Source organism: Prionailurus viverrinus, chromosome A2 (genome assembly GCF_022837055.1).
Source record: "Prionailurus viverrinus isolate Anna chromosome A2, UM_Priviv_1.0, whole genome shotgun sequence".
In the NCBI taxonomy this organism is placed as follows: domain Eukaryota; kingdom Metazoa; phylum Chordata; class Mammalia; order Carnivora; family Felidae; genus Prionailurus; species Prionailurus viverrinus.
The window spans coordinates 122,083,493-122,101,013 of record NC_062562.1 but is presented as its reverse complement, the minus strand read 5'-3'; the positions used below and the strand labels follow the sequence as shown (position 1 = coordinate 122,101,013).

At 43.3% G+C, this 17,521-nt stretch overlaps 1 pseudogene; it reads left to right on the top strand.

Moving 5' to 3' along the window:
- The first annotated feature begins 1,547 nt into the window (after window positions 1-1,547).
- On the top strand, window positions 1,548-3,365 carry LOC125153778 (peptidyl-prolyl cis-trans isomerase A-like; annotated as a pseudogene).
- The last annotated feature ends 14,156 nt before the right edge of the window (window positions 3,366-17,521 follow it).

Sequence of the window (17,521 nt, the reverse complement as noted above, 5' to 3'; positions counted from 1 at the left end):
TTATTACCCTACTGAGTTCACATGGGTAGCTTTGGGCAGCAGCAATTATTGTCCTTATTAATTTATAGACGAAGAAACAGACGTGGCTCTGACATGTTGGATTTTCTCGAGCAAGTCCCATATGAAGGATAAAAGCTCCTAATTCTAATCAGAGCCAGAGAAAATACTCCTGACTTCATGCTTCTTTAAATCCTCTCTTGCAAAACCCTTTGAAGACTGCAACATTCCAGGTGTTGGGCCGGATTCCAAGAACCCACGGCAGAGGTGTGAACAAATGGAACCTCTGCAGGATCACAGGCTAGGGGTCTGGGGGAGGACGGGGAGCAGCAGGCTCCGACAGGTGGGGATGGCGACAGACCGCATATGAGGTGTCACAGAAGAGGTGCTGTTATGGCAGTGAAGGTTCAGGAGGAGTTGATAAGTGGGAAGGGGGGGAAGGCGTTCAGGAAGAGAGAACAGCATGGACAGTGGCGATACGGTAGGAAACTGCTTGGGATGGTCAGGTCAGTATGTTTGGGGAATGGCAGGGGGCCAGAGTGGAAGAAGATAGAGCTAGAAAGTCAGCCTGGGCCAGACTCTAAGGCAGATAAAAGAGCTGGGATTTCATCCTGTTGGCCGTCAGAGGATGACCACGTAATTCATCATCCATCTAGGTCACTTTTGGGAGTAAAAAGCCCAGAGGGAATAAGAGAGCACCCAACACACAACTGCCCTGGTCCAGGCTAACAGGGACGTCCAGTCACCCTAGCTCTGGAAAAACCTGAAGGCCGGACACTGTTCACGTTTGGGTGTATGAGAGCAGATTCTGGTAGCAGTGCAGACTGGGAAGGAGAGGCCGTGCCTACAGTCGGGCAGATGGCTGGGAGGGCAGCGGGGGGTAGAGAGGAGAGACGTCCAGGAATGGTTTCATCAGAAATGCAGTGGATTGAATATATGGGGACAGAGGGAGGGGGAGGGAGAATATTCCATGACTCAGAATTATCCAGGCTGGGTGATGTGAGGACTAAGCTAAGGAAGACAAGAAGAGGAGCAGGTTTGGGGGAGAGCTGGTACAGTCCGAGCACGTCGAGTTGGAGACACTTGCTCAAAACCGTTGTCAGTGTCAGCGTCCCACAGGCGGTTAGGGCTCAAGGCGTGGAGCTCACAGGTGGAGACTGGGGACAGAGACTGGGTCACTATAGATAACGGTGCTAGGAGGAAGTTGCTGAAAATCACCAAGGGAGAGGAGCTAGGGAGGGAGAAAATATGAAATATGAAACCTAGGATGCACTTGCAAGAAACGGGAAGGGGCTGGTGGGAGAAGAGGAGCTGGCGAAGAAAGATGGGGTCAGAGCGGGTAGAAGGGCAAACGGGAGAAAGAGTGCCCCAGAAGGTGATAGAAGGAGCAGGTTTGGGGACTGACGACCGATTCGTTCACTCAGGACCCTCAGCTAGCGTGGGATGAAGACTGACGCCATTCTTGAGGCGAGGGCGTCCAGCGTTGTTCAACTTTCTGGAGCGGTGGGAGTGGGACCCTGGCCACACGGCACGTTGAAGGCAGCGGGGGCATGAGTCCTCGAAGCCAACTCTGGACCCGCTTCCCTGGAGGCTCCGATGGATCTGAAGGAGAAGGAGCTTGCAGCGGCTTGAGGGTGAGGCAATTTCCCTGCTTCCTCATGCTGTTTACTTCTGAGTCTGGTGGAAACATGTGGTTAGGAAATTAGAGACAGAGACGCTGAATTTACCCCAGGTCCCCTGGGTCTCACTTTCACAGTCTGGGAGCTGAACTTGAAGCGTTTTTTCCTTGTCCAGAGCAGTAGCGGGTTTAAGCAATTGTGTTGAGAGTGTTTTTCAGCCCCAAATCTTGATGTCTTTGCTTGTATTCGGGTGTAACTTGGTAACGGCCCAGTTAGGACATTGCAGTGTCTAATACTTCCGCACACACATCGGTGGTGTAGGCCACGAGCGCTTTGCTATTATATACAATGAAAAAAATCAATTGAAAGAAGTTTACTTAATGAATATTCATGACTCTGTGCGTAAGACCAAAGATGGATGAATCCTGTGCCCTGAGAGCAATTGGGTTATTTGTCTTATTATTGAGTTGTAAGAGTTCGTTATTTATAGATGCCGGAGAGCAAAGCTTACAAGACACATGATCTCCAAATATTTTCCCCTATTCTGTGGGCTGTCTTTCTACTGTAATCGTGTCCTTTGAAGCACATTTTTTATTTTGAGAAGATCCAGTTGATTTATCTGTTGGCATACGAATGTTCATAGAATTCCCCGTAAGATTGGTAGTAATGTCTCGATTTTAGAACTTTTTTTTTTTGCAACGTTTATTTATTTTTGGGACAGAGAGAGACAGAGCATGAACGGGGGAGGGGCAGAGAGAGAGGGAGACACAGAATCAGAAACAGGCTCCAGGCTCTGAGCCATCAGCCCAGAGCCCGACGCGGGGCTCGAACTCATGGACCGCGAGATCGTGACCTGGCTGAAGTCGGACGCTTAACCGACTGCGCCACCCAGGCGCCCCTCGATTTTAGTACTTTTATTCTTCTCTCGGTGTCAGTCCAACTAAAGCTTTGTAAATTTTATGAGGTTTTCATCAATTGACAAATGGGCAAAGGATTTGAATATACATTTCTCCAAAGAATATTTGCCAATGCCGATGAGCACACAGAGGGATGTTCAACATCATTAGTCTACCCATCATCTATTAGGATGGGTAGAATAAAAAAAGACAGAAATAACACGTGTGGGTAAGGATGCGCAGAAATTGAAACCCCTTGTGATTGCTCACAGAAATGGGAAATGGCATGGCCTCTTTGAAAAACAGTCTAATTGTTCCTCAGAAAGTTAATCAGAGACCTTGGAGACACCCTTACCCCAGGGCTGCCTGCGCTGCCTAGCCGTAGTGAACCCCATGATGTTCTCCAACATCGCCACGGACAACAAACCCTTGGGCCACGTGTCCTTTGAGCTGTTTGCGGACAAAGTTCCAAAGACAGCGGAGAACTTTCGTGCTCTGAGCACTGGGCCGAAAGGATTTGGCTCTAAAGATTCCTGCTTTCATAGGACTATTCTGGGATTTCTGTGCCAGGGCAGTGACTTCCCACACCATTAATGGCACTGGCGACAAGTCCATCGATGGGGAGAAATGCGATGATGAGAATTTCATTCTGAAGCACATGGACCCCGGCATCTTGTCATGGCCAATGCTGGACCCAACACAAATGCTTCCCAGTTTTTCATCTGCACTGCCGACACTGAGTGGTTGGATGGCAAGCATGTGGTCTTGGCAGGGCGAAAGAGGGTATGTTGTAGAAGCCATGAAACACTATGGGTCCATGAATGGCAAGACCAGCAGGAAGATCACCATTTGACTTGTGTTTTTATCTTAACTACCAGACCATTTCTTCTGTAGCTCAGAAGAGCCCCCTTCACCCCCATCTGCTCAAATTGTTCGATAATCTTTGTGCTTTCGCTGCAGTTCTATGGGTTCCACATTTTCCTTACTCTCCTCCAAGTCTGGCTGGATTGCAGAGTTAAGTTTATGATTATGCAATAAGAACTAAACAAACAAAAATAGTTAAACAGAGAGTAATCATGAGACCCGGAAATTCTATTTCTAGGTACATACCTAAGAGAATTAAAAACATGTGTCACGCAAAAGGGTGTAAACAAATGTTCATAGCAGCATTATTTGTAATAGCCAAGATGTGAAAACAACCCAGATGGCCATCAACTGATTAACAAACACAATGGAATATTATTCTACCCTAAAAAGGAATAATGTTACATGCTACAAAATGGATGAAACTTGAAAACACTATGCTCCGTGAAAGAAACGAGATGGAAAAAGCCCCATATTCTATGATTCCATGCATATAAAATGTCCAGAGTAGGTGAATCCATAGAGACAGAGAGTGGCTTAGTGTTTTCCAGAAGCAAGCCTGGGGGAGGTGAAAAGGGGGTGACAGGGTTCCTTTTGGGGTGATGAAAATGCTCTGGAATTAGATAGGGGTGATGGTTGTACAACTTTGTGAATGTACTAAAAACCATTTTTTAAAGGATACTTTAAAAGGGCAGATCCTATGGTTGTAAACTGTATCTCAATTAAAAATTAAAAAGACTTCATGAACACCATTAGGCTCTTGACCCCACCATTTTCTCCCAATTTGTCTTATCGACTCCTGACCTCACTGCCTTCCCCATACAGATCGGTTGTCTATGCCTTCACCCACAGTATTGCCTCTGTCCCTCTGTCTGGAATGATGTCCTGTTCTCCACCTTGTTTGCAAGACTAACTCCTACTCATCCCGCAAAACCGCAAGCACTTTTTTCCTGCAGAAAGACTTCCTGAACCCTCCAGAGTTCATTTCTTCCTCCCCTGTGTCCCGCCTTGTCCCTCGTATATACTTGCAATATTTATCACACAGGTCTAATTACTTTGTTTAGGAAATGAGCTCTTTGAGAGAGAGAATCCCGTTTTAAAGACTGTTCCCTCCTCAGGGCCTAGAACAAATCGTTGCAATTAAGTAAAGGTTTGTTGAATTGTAGTTAAAGTTAAAACTGTATTTCATGCTGCATACTGCATAAAGTAACAGGGGTTTTTTTTGTTTTGTTTCAGAAAGCAAGGAAGAGATGGGCCCTTCATCAGATAGTTTTTGGCTTTAGCGATACAAAACTATTCCAGCTAATTGTTCCCCAAGGTTTTCAAAAGGACTAAAATGCCTTAGCACCAAACCCCAACATTCCTGGCACACAAGCATGGCTGTACGAAGGGACGACTCTTTCTGGCTGGGCAGTCTCTGTGCCGGGCAAGCAGGCAGAGGCCTCACAGGTGAAGCTTCTTCATAAACGCGGTGACCAAGGAAAAACCCATTGCCGCTTTCACCTTGTGCTTGTGTGATCGAGATGATTCTGCCGAGCTGCTGTTAATACTTCTGCAATTGTCAAACGAGCCAATGAGAAATGCGTCGAAGTCGCTCCACACCAGCGCTCAGACCCATTACTGTAGGTCACAACAGCGATTACTTCTTGCCAGAACATGCGCTTACGGAGAGGTGCCTCCAAGATACAGCAATCTTGTTTGTCCGAGAAGCCCTCGCCGTTTCTAGGGGAACATGGGGCAGATCTGAAAGCCCGGTCTCACTAGTACGTGGCAGGGCTCCTCCTGAGGTCACATATTTGGAATAACAAATGTCACAGATCCCCTATGTTGGCTTGACCCCACCCCACCCCTTTTTCCCTAGCCATTTTGACCATGAACATGTCTGGATGCAGGGGGCCTGTGCGGCTCAGTCGGTTCAGCACCCGACTCTTGGTTTCGGCTCAGGTCACGATCAGGAAGTTTTGTGGGTTTGAGCTCCACATCGGGGCTCTGCACTGGGAGCATGGAGCCTCCTGCTGGGATTCTCCCTCTCGCTCTCTCTCTCTGCCCCTCCCCCGTTGGCACTGTCTCCGTCTCTCTCAAAATAAGTAAACTTAAAAAAAAAACAAAAAACCTGGATGCTTGGAACTTCTCAGCAAACACAAAATTTACAAAGCTCACAGAGGCTTGGAAACATAGCCTATCTGCAGGCAATGAGATAGTAGGTGGGGATTGAGGATAAAGGATAAAAGAGGTTTCGGTGTTGAATGAGGGGAAACCACATTGTACCAAGGCACAACAAAAACCCTGATGAACAGATCTGCGCGAGGTGACAGTAGAGGGGGTGTGTGTGTGTGTGTGTGTGTGCACACGCGCATGCAATGACGCATGTGAGCGAGGTGAAAGGGGGTGGGAGTGTGTGAGGCAGGGTGAGCAAGAAAGGGAAAAGAGAAGTGGGGGAGGGGGATGAGAGAGAATGCTCCGGTAATCTCTGGGAGCTGAGCTGACTTCCCACCACGTTGAGGGGCCATGCCTGCGGCTGACAGTATGTGTCCTGTCCCCATACAAGACAATGTGAAAGGGACAGAGCCAGTGGGGACAGCTCTAGAGGATCTGTAGAATGGAGAGAGTTCGGCTTGAACTTGCTTCATCGATACTTTCGGACCAGCTAGCAGTCGTGGGAAAGCAGAAATAACAAAATGGGGACCCTTCAGTGGATTTGAGTTGAAATGGAGTCCTGAGCCCATGAGGACTTTCCCGCGGTGGAGTGTCATTGTTCTTTGTGACAAGCAACAGAGCTTTCGAGAAACTGGCAGGCCTGACTGACCAACCTGATGCAGTGGTTGTCTGCAGAATGGGCTTAATAGTCTGCCCTTTCTGAGGGTCTGCTTGCTCAAGGGCAGGGAAGAATGAGAGAAGCAGACCAGACAAGAGGCCTCTTACAATTTCCTTGAACTCCCAATTGTAGGGTCGTCACTACACATGACGATGTCTCGAAAGCCATCTGGCAAATAACTGGCCCCAAGCTGGGATTATTAAAAATGAGGTTTAGGAAGAACGAGGTACAATCAGGGCCATTATGAGAACCAGGTCTAAGGGACTGGACATAACATGATAGAAGGCTCATTTATAAGACAAATCTCCACACCATGAAGAACGTTATTTCTTTTCTGAGTAAAGCTTTTTAGTTCTTTTTAGCCTTCCTGTGTTTTTTAATTTTTTAATGATTTTTTTTTACTGTTTATTCATTTTTTGAGAGAGAGAGAGAGAGAGAGAGTGAGGGAGGGACAGAGAGAGAGGAAGACACAGAATCTGAAGCAGGCTCCAGGCTCTGAGCTGACAGCACAGAGCCTGATGCGGGGCTCAAACTCATGAACCTCGAGATCATGACCTGAGCCAAAGCCGGACGCTTAACCGACTGAGCCACCCAGGCACCCCTCAGTGTTTTAAAAATAATCTTAAATGTATGGAAACCAATTTGATGATACATTTCATATTAAAAAATAATAATCTCAAAGGGGGTAAATCACCCAAAAAAATCACCCAAGAACCTACCACTCAGAGTCAACTACTATTAACATTTCAACATATTTCCAATCTTCCTTCCATTAATTTCTCTTTCTTTCTTCCTTTCCTTTGTTAGTAGGCTCCACACTCAGCATGGAGACCAACATGGGGACTGAACTCAGGACCTTAATAAAGATCAAGAGTCAGACACTTAACCGGCCTAGCCACCCAGGCTACCCCTCATTTTTCTTTCAATAACTGAAATCATGATGTGTCTGGATTAGTTGGGCTTTTGTTGCGGTTGATGCAAGGTGGAAGGTTTGCTAAAGTCACCTTAAGTAATCAAGAAATGGAAGTTTACTGTAAGAGCACAGGCCTGATATCATGGGCCCCCAGGACTGAATATCAGGTCTCATGGTGTCTAGAATGTAGCTCTGAGACTTCAGGTCATGCAGGACCCAGCACAGCTTTAGCAAACCAGGTTATTTATTTCCCTCTCACTTCCTTAACCCTATGGACTTGTGGCAGACGGTGTTTTCCAGAGATGGCTGCAACAGTATCTCCTATTCCCCGTGCCGCTCCAGACCGTTGCCACTCCTGTGGCAAGATGGGGAGCCTATGACCCCTGCCTTTGATACTAGGATGACCTTGGTGACCTCCAACAACGCTCTGACTTCTAAGTCCAGGTCATAAACATGCCATGTGCTAAAAGAAAGGAACGGAAAGGAAAAGAAAGGAAAGGAAAGGAAAGGAAAGGAAAGGAAAGGAAAGGAAAGGAAAGAGAAGAAAAGGAAAAGAAAAGAAAAGAAAAGAAAAGAAAAGAAAAGAAAAGAAAAGAAAAGTCATGCTCTTCAACCTTGTCCTTTTGAAACCCAGTCACCATGTTGGGAGGAAGTCCATGAAGAAAACCATGTGGAGGAGAACAGAGGCCCATGGCTCATAGTGAGCCCAAAGGTGCCAGCTCTGTGAGTGAGCCATATTGAAACTGGACCCTCTACCCCCAGGTGAACTTCCCTCCCTGACTCTCCTCATGAAACAGAAAAGAACTGTCACCACTCAGCTCTGAAAAATTATAGACTTGTGAGGGCACCTACAAATGAGTGGCTTAGTCAGTTAAGCCTCCGACTCTTGATCTCGGCTCAGGGTCAAGAGTGTAAGCCCCACATTAGGCGGCACCCTGGACATGAAGCCTACTTAAAAAATGATAATAAATAAAATAAGAAATAGATGTGTTAGCAAGATAAATTTTTTTTTACATTTATTTATTTTTGAGAGACAGAGACAGAGCACAAGCAGGAGAGGGGCAGAGAGAGAAGGAGACACAGAATCCAAAGCAGGCTCCAGGCTCTGAGCTGTCAGCACAGAGCCCGATGGAGGGCTCGGACTCACGAACCGTGAGATCATGACCTGAGCCGAAGTCAGATGCCCAACCGACTGAGCCACCCAGGCGCCCCAGCAAGGTAAATTTTTGTTGCTGTTTTAAGACACCAAGTTTGGGGATGGTGCGTTATACAACAGTAGATAATGGAGACACTGCTTCATCGCCACCATGTTGGAGACTTGACAACTTTTTAACCTCTCCCCTGTGTCCTATTGCTTTGCTGTCCCTGGACCTCAACTTCAGGTTCTGCCGAGGAATGTTCTGCATGGTCCAGTTATTCACTATCTTCCCTGATGGCCATTCTGTAGATAAACGGCCTTTTCCTGGGCAGCGTTCCATCCCTGGCCCAGCTGTGGTCAGCTGGAAAGGTCACCGGATAAAAGACCCATATAAAAGAACCATAAGGAATGGCTGGCATTCTAGGACCTGTACTAGGCAGTTTAGGCCCTGCTTGGCATATAAGTTTAGTATTGATTTTTTTCCTCTTTAACCTTATTATAAGCATTTGCAATGTTACGAACACTTCACGAACACAGTTTTTAAAAACTACTTTATAGATTACTTCGTAGATATGATCTACTGAATCATTACCTTTTGTGAACATTTAAGCTGTCTGTAGCAATTTTCTTTTTTCTTTTCTTTTTTCTTTTCTTTTCTTTTTACTGTCCTACGTAATAACGCAGTGCACATTGTTTGATATAAAGTTTGTTTCCCTAAGAAAAATATTTCCCTAAGAATTAAAGTACAGTGTCGAAAGGATGAGCATTTTCGAGCCTCTTAAAACGTGTTGCCAAATGGTGTCCGGAAAGCTCATATCCAAGTTCATATCCATGAACCTTGTTCATATCCATTTCCCTTCCTGCTAATTTTTTACCACATCCTGACCAGCAGTGAGAATTCACATTGTTGCAAAAGCATGGCTATTTCAATGGTTTGAAATTTCTTTCATTAATGAAGTTGAACATTTTTTTTCAAATGTATAGGTACCTCTTATATTTCCTTTCTAGTGACTTGTCAATATATACACATGGAACTTCCTTCTCTGGGGCCTAGAAATGTTAATAGAAGAGGAAGTTTCATTTAAATATATTTGCCCTAAGTTTTTGTCTCTTCTCATTCCTCTATGGAGCTCCCATTCTTCTTTTCCTTAATGTTTCATTGTCGTGTTTTTAACTATGATCTTTCTTGTTTTATAGTTTTCCGTAGCCTATCTTTAGAGATTCTAAGGAGAAACACTTTGTCCAAACCATTGGAATTTAGATTTCAGTTTAAAACTTTATCGCAAAGCGGAATCTCAGGATCCAAATATGCCTGTCTCTCCTTGGATTACATAATGAAATCCAACACTGTGTCGGTTTTGATTATTTCAGGTTATATGTACGTAAGAATCCAAGGTTTTATTTTTTTTTCTTTCCATTTGTGTTAGTCAGCATTCTCTAGAGAAACCCAGAATAGAGGTGTCTTCCTTCCTTCCTTTCTTCCTTCCTTCCTTCCTTCCTTCCTTTCCTTCCTTTCTTCCTCCCTGCCCCTTATCTATCTATCTGTCAGTCTATCTATCGAGAGATTTATGATAAGGAATTGGGTCACATGATTATGGAGGCTGTAAAGTCCCAAGATCTGCATTTGGCAAGCCGGAGACTCAGGAGAGTGGATGGTAGTTCCAGTCCAAATCTGAAGTCCTGAGAACCAAGAATGCTAATGTATTTCCAGCCCAAAAGCCAGTAGGCTTCAAGACTCAGGAAGAGCCAGTGTTTCAGTTTGAGTCCAAAGGCAACAGAAGACCAATGTCCCAGCTCAAAGTCAGTTAGGCAGGAGAAGTTCCTTCTTACTCAGGGGAGGGTCTGTCTTATGTTTCTAGTCAGTCCTTCAACTGATTGGATGAGGCTCACATTAGGGAGGGCCATCTGCTTTATTCAGTCTACTGATTTAAATGTTAACCTCATCCAGGAACACCCTCAAAGGCACATGGAGAATGGAGAATAACTTGACCACGTATCTGGGCACCTCATGACCTAGACAAGCTGACACATAAAATTAACTATCACACCTTTGGGGCACCTGGGTGGCTCAGTAGGTTGAGTGTCTGACCTTGGTTTCAGCTCAGGTCACGCTCTCACAGTTTCAGGAGTTCAAGCCCCATGTCGGGCTCTGCACTGGCAGCACAGAGCCTGCTGGTGATTCTCTCTTTCTCTCTACCTCTCTCTGGCCCTTCCCCACTCACACTATCTCTGTCCCTCTCAAAAGAAATAAACTTAAGAAAAAACAACTTAAAAAGGTATATTAAAAAACACATTGAGATAGCTATTACCAAAAAGGGAGGAGGAGGAAGTGTTGATGAGGATTTGAAGAAACCAGAACTGTGGTATACTGTTGGTGGGAATGTAAAATGGTGCAGCTTTGGTGCTAAACAATATTGTGTTTCCTCAAAAAGTTACCCATAGAATTACCACGTGGTCCAGCAATTCCACTTCCAGGGATACACCCAAAAGAACTGAAAGCAGGGACTCAAACAGATACTCATTTACCCATGTTCCTAGCAGCCCTTTTCATGGTAGCTAGAAAATGAAAACAAGGCAAGTGTCTATCAACAGACGAATGAATTTAGTTTATTTTTTAAGTAAACTCTACACCGAGCGTGGGCCTCAAACTCACAACCCCAAGATCACGAGTTGCACACCTTTCCAACCGAGCCAGCCAGGTGCCCCAACAGGTGCATGAATTTTTTTTTTAATTTTTTAAATTTTTTTTATTATTTTTTTTAATATATGAAATTTATTGTCAAATTGGTTTCCATACAACACCCAGTGCTCATCCCAAAAGGTGCCCTCCTCAATACCCATCACCCACCCTCTCCTCCCTCCCACCCCCCATCAACCCTCAGTTTGTTCTCAGTTTTTAACAGTCTCTTATGCTTTGGCTCTCTCCCATTCTAACCTCTTTTTTTTTTTTTTTTCCTTCCCCTCCCCTATGGGTTCCTGTTAAGTTTCTCAGGATCCACATAAGAGTGAAACCATATGGTATCTGTCTTTCTCTGTATGGCTTATTTCACTTAGCATCACACTCTCCAGTTCCATCCACGTTGCTACAAAAGGCCATATTTCATTTTTTCTCATTGCCACGTAATATTCCATTGTGTATATAAACCACAATTTCTTTATCCATTCATCAGTTGATGGACATTTAGGCTCTTTCCATAATTTGGCTATTGTTGAGAGTGCTGCTATGAACATTGGGGTACAAGTGGCCCTATGCATCAGTACTCCTGTATCCCTTGGATAAATTCCTAGCAGTGCTATTGCTGGGTCATAGGGTAGGTCTATTTTTAATTTTCTGAGAAACCTCCACACTGCTTTCCAGAGCGGCTGCACCAGTTTGCATTCCCACCAACAGTGCAAGAGGGTTCCCGTTTCTCCACATCCTCTCCAGCATCTATAGTCTCCTGATTTGTTCATTTTGGCCACTCTGACTGGCGTGAGGTGATACCTGAGTGTGGTTTTGATTTGTATTTCCCTGATAAGGAGCGACGCCGAACATCTTTTCACGTGCCTGTTGGCCATCCGGATGTCTTCTTTAGAGAAGTGTCTATTCATTTTTCTGCCCATTTCTTCACTGGGTTATTTGTTTTTCGGGTGTGGAGTTTGGTGAGCTCTTTATAGATTTTGGATACTAGCCCTTTGTCCGATATGTCATTTGCAAATATCTTTTCCCATTCCGTTGGTTGCCTTTTAGTTTTGTTGGTTGTTTCCTTTGCTGTGCAGAAGCTTTTTATCTTCATAAGGTCCCAGTAATTCACTTTTGCTTTTAATTCCCTTGCCTTTGGGGATGTGTCGAGTAAGAGATTGCTACGGCTGAGGTCAGAGAGGTCTTTTCCTGCTTTCTCCTCTAAGGTTTTGATGGTTTCCTGTCTCACATTCAGGTCCTTTATCCATTTTGAGTTTATTTTTGTGAATGGTGTGAGAAAGTGGTCTAGTTTCAACCTTCTGCATGTTGCTGTCCAGTTCTCCCAGCACCATTTGTTAAAGAGGCTGTCTTTCTTCCATTGGATGTTCTTTCCTGCTTTGTCAAAGATGAGTTGGCCATACGTTTGTGGGTCTAGTTCTGGGGTTTCTATTCTATCCCATTGGTCTATGTGTCTGTTTTTGTGCCAATACCATGCTGTCTTGATGATTACAGCTTTGTAGTAGAGGCTAAAGTCTGGGGTTGTGATGCCTCCTGCTTTGGTCTTCTTCTTCAAAATTCCTTTGGCTATTCGGGGTCTTTTGTGGTTCCATATGAACTTTAGGATTGCTTGTTCTAGTTTCGAGAAGAATGCTGGTGCAATTTTGATTGGGATTGTATTGAATGTGTAGATAGCTTTGGGTAGTATTGACATTTTGACAATATTTATTTTTCCAATCCATGAGCAGGGAATGTCTTTCCATTTCTTTAAATCTTCTTCAATTACCTTCATAAGCTTTCTATAGTTTTCAGCATACAGATCCTTTACATCTTTGGTTAGATTTATTCCTAGGTATTTTATGCTTCTTGGTGCAATTGTGAATGGGATCAGTTTCTTTATTTGTCTTTCTGTTGCTTCATTGTTAGTGTATAAGAATGCAACTGATTTCTGTATATTGATTTTGTATCCTGCAACTTTGCTGAATTCATGTATCAGTTCTAGAAGACTTTTGGTGGAGTCTATCGGATTTTCCATGTCTAATATCATGTCATCTGCAAAAAGCGAAAGCTTGACTTCATCTTTGCCAATTTGGATGCCTTTGATTTCCTTTTGTTGTCTGATTGCTGATGCTAGAACTTCCAGCACTATGTTAAACAACAGCGGTGAGAGTGGGCATCCCTGTCGTGTTCCTGATCTCAGGGAAAAAGCTCTCAGTTTTTCCCCGTTGAGGATGATGTTAGCTGTGGGCTTTTCATAAATGGCTTTTATGATCTTTAAGTATGTTCCTTCTATCCCGACTTTCTCAAGGGTTTTTATTAAGAAAGGGTGCTGGATTTTGTCAAAGGCCTTTTCTGCATCGATTGACAGGATCATATGGTTCTTCTCTTTTTTTTGTTAATGTGATGTATCATGTTGATTGATTTGTGAATGTTGAACCAGCCCTGCATCCCAGGAATGAATCCCACTTGATCATGGTGAATAATTCTTTTTATATGCCATTGAATTCAATTTGCTAGTATCTTATTGAGAATTTTTGCATCCATATTCATCAGGGATATTGGCCGGTAGTTCTCTTTTTTTACTGGGTCTCTGTCTGGTTTAGGAATCAAAGTAATACTGGCTTCATAGAATGAGTCTGGAAGTTTTCCTTCCCTTTCTATTTCTTGGAATAGCTTGAGAAGGATAGGTATTATCTCTGCTTTAAACGTCTCGTAGAACTCCCCTGGGAAGCCATCTGGTCCTGGACTCTTATTTGTTGGGAGATTTTTGATAACCGATTCAATTTCTTCACTGGTTATGGGTCTGTTCAAGCTTTCTATTTCCTCCTGATTGAGTTTTGGAAGAGTGTGGGTGTTCAGGAATTTGTCCATTTCTTCCAGGTTGTCCAATTTGTTGGCATATAATTTTTCATAGTATTCCCTGATAATTGTTTGTATCTCTGAGGGATTGGTTGTAATAATTCCATTTTCATTCATGATTTTATCTATTTGGGTCATCTCCCTCTTCTTTTTGAGAAGCCTGGCTAGAGGTTTGTCAATTTTGTTTATTTTTTCAAAAAACCAACTCTTGGTTTCGTTGATCTGCTCTACAGTTTTTTTAGATTCTATATTGTTTATTTCTGCTCTGATCTTTATTATTTCTCTTCTTCTGCTGGGTTTAGGCTGCTTTTGCTGTTCTGCTTCTAGTTCCTTTAGGTGTGCTGTTAGATTTTGTATTTGGGATTTTTCTTGTTTCTTGAGATAGGCCTGGATTGCAATGTATTTTCCTCTCAGGACTGCCTTCGCTGCGTCCCAAAGCGTTTGGATTGTTGTATTTTCATTTTCGTTTGTTTCCATATATTTTTTAATTTCTTCTCTAATTGCCTGGTTGACCCACTCATTCGTTAGTAGGGTGTTCTTTAACCTCCATGATTTTGGAGGTTTTCCAGACTTTTTCCTGTGGTTGATTTCAAGCTTCATAGCATTGTGGTCTGAAAGTATGCATGGTATAATTCCAATTCTGGTAAACTTATGAAGGGCTGTTTTGTGGCCCAGTATATGATCTATCTTGGAGAATGTTCCATGTGCACTCGAGAAGAAAGTATATTCTGTTGCTTTGGGATGCAGAGTTCTAAATATATCTGTCAAGTCCATCTGATCCAATGTCTCATTCAGGGCCCTTGTTTCTTTATTGACCGTGTGTCTAGATGATCTATCCATTTCTGTAAGTGGGGTGTTAAAGTCCCCTGCAATTACCACATTCTTATCAATAAGGTTGCTTATGTTTATGAGTAGTTGTTTTATATATTTGGGGGCTCCGGTATTCGGCGCATAGACATTTATAATTGTTAGCTCTTCCTGATGGATAGACCCTGTAACTATTATATAATGTCCTTCTTCATCTCTTGTTACAGCCTTTAATTTAAAGTCTAGTTTGTCTGATATAAGTATGGCTACTCCAGCTCTCTTTTGGCTTCCAGTAGCATGATAAATAGTTCTCCATCCCCTCACTCTCAATCTGAAGGTGTCCTCAGGTCTAAAATGAGTGTCTTGTAGACAGCAAATAGATGGGTCTTGTTTTTTTTATCCATTCTGATACCCTATGTCTTTTGGTTGGCGCATTTAATCCATTTACACTCAGTGTTATTATAGAAAGATACGGGTTTACCCATATTCCTATTTACCCATGTTCCTAGCAGCCCTTTTCATGGTAGCTAGAAAATGAAAACAAGGCAAGTGTCTATCAACAGACGAATGAATTTAGTTTATTTTTTAAGTAAACTCTACACCGAGCGTGGGCCTCAAACTCACAACCCCAAGATCACGAGTTGCACACCTTTCCAACCGAGCCAGCCAGGTGCCCCAACAGGTGCATGAATCTTTAAAAAGCCCTGAAAAGGAATGAAACTTTGATACATGCTACAATGCGGGTGAACATTGAAAATGTTACACTAAGGAAAGTAAGCCAGACATAAACGGGTGAATACTTAATCTCACTGTGACCCAGTTTCCTCAGTTATAAGTTACGGGTGATAATAACATTAGTACCTTCCTCATAGGGTGGTTGTAGTTGAATACGTGTTAAGGGCCTGGACGTGTGTTTGCTACTGTTGTTGTTACCCTGATTATTAATTTAAGTAAGTCGTTGAGGAAAGGGGTCCTGCTTCCTAATGCTGATAATAAATGATAATAATGATGACTAACACTTAACACACACTTACCATGTTCCAGACACGGTGCTAGGTTACCTCGCGTATATTCCCATTGGCTTTTCTCATTGAATCCCATGAAGTAAAAGCTATTACTATCCCTGTTTCAAAAGTGACAAAACTGAGACTTAGATTTAAAAACTAGCCCAAAGCCACACTGCTAATAGGTGGTGGGTTAGGATCTGAAGTCAGGTGTGGCTCCTAACCTTCTACATCACATTGATAACTCAACAAATGGAACTGTCATTTAACATCACTTAACAGAAAACAGGTTCGATGGCCCAAACTATTTTTCCCCATCCTACTGCTGTTTCTTCTTGGTATTTCTCCACACAATTCCTCAATGGCATTTTTCTACAATTCACATTAGTAATCAAATATCACACTGCTTTTTTTTTTTTTTTAAAAAACTGACAAATACCATTTCTCTAAATGGTATGATTTCTCTAAATCGTAATGAGCTTTAAGAATCTATGCTCTCAAGCCATATGATGGTTGATTTTATGTGTCGACTTGACTGAGCTAAGGGATGCCCAGTTAGCTGGCAAAACATCATTTCTCTGTGCATCTGTGAGGGTGTTTCTAGAAGAGATTAGTATTTGAATCAGTAGACTGAGTAAAGAAGATCGTCTTTAGCATGTAGGTGGGTATCATCCAGTCCATTGAGGAAGTGAATTGGACAAACAGAGGAAGGGAGAATTTGCTGTTTTTGCTTGAGCTGGGACATCCATCTTCTTCTGCCCTGGCCCATCAGTGCGCCTGGTTCCCTAGGTTTCCGACTTGGACTGAATTATACCACTGTCTTTCCTGGCTCTCCAGCTTGCAGACAGCAGATTGTGGGACTTCTCGGCCTCCATATTCCCATGAGCCAATTCCTATAATAAGTCCATATATATATATATATACATATATGTTTCTCTGGAGAATCCTGACTAATTCAACCCAGTACCATAAGCACACCAACCCCCAAAAAAGCCCAAAGCACAAAACTTCCAGATCAAACTGTAAAGCAAACTCTCTGGTGTTAGAAACTTTGGTTACATTATCAAAGACTGGTGCTTTCCAATGAAAACACAAGTTCTAGAAATCTTGTAACAAGATGATTTAATCAAGATGATTTAATATTTAAGGGTATCTAATTTTTGTGGGGCACCTGGGTGGCTCAAGTCGGTTGAGCGTCTGGCTCTTGACTTTGGCTTGGGTTATGATCTCACGGTTTGTGGGTTCAAGCCCTGCATCAGGCTCTATGCTGGCAGTGCGGACCCTCCTTGGGATTCTCTCTTTCTCCCTCTCTCTCTGCTCCCCCCCAACTTGTGTACTCTGTCTCTTTCTCTCTCTCAAAATAAACTTAAAAACAATTTTTTAAAAAGGATATTTGATTTTTTAAAGTTTACTTATTTATTTTGAGAGAGAGGAAGCAAGGGAGGAGGAGAGAGAGAGAGAGAGAGAGAGAGAATCCCAAGTAGGTTCTATGCCCAGCGTGGAGCCTGACATGGGGCTCGATCCCATATGGTAAGATCATGACCCGAACTGAAATCAAGAGTTGGATGCTTAACTGACTGAGTGGTCCAGATGCCCCAAGGATATTTGATTTTTATTAAAAAAAAAAAAAAAAAAAGGTCAAAATCCAGGCAGTGGAGTGTGATAAGGAAGGGAGATAAGTGCCCTATTTGGTCCCATTTCCTATCCATTCAACTGGACACAACTGGGAACATCAGCACGCTCAAGTGGTACAGATGTTTCCAGAGAGCTCAGTTATGGCTGAAAGTGCTGATGAACTCAGTCATATTTCATATTAATCTACCCGGTCTTCTGTGTGAAGCCCGGTGACAGATGTCATAAATCCTACCACAGTCATGATCCACTCCAGGGGATTTGAGGGTGACAGTTGGTTCCAGGGCACGAAAGAACCTGATGCGTTGGACATCTGTT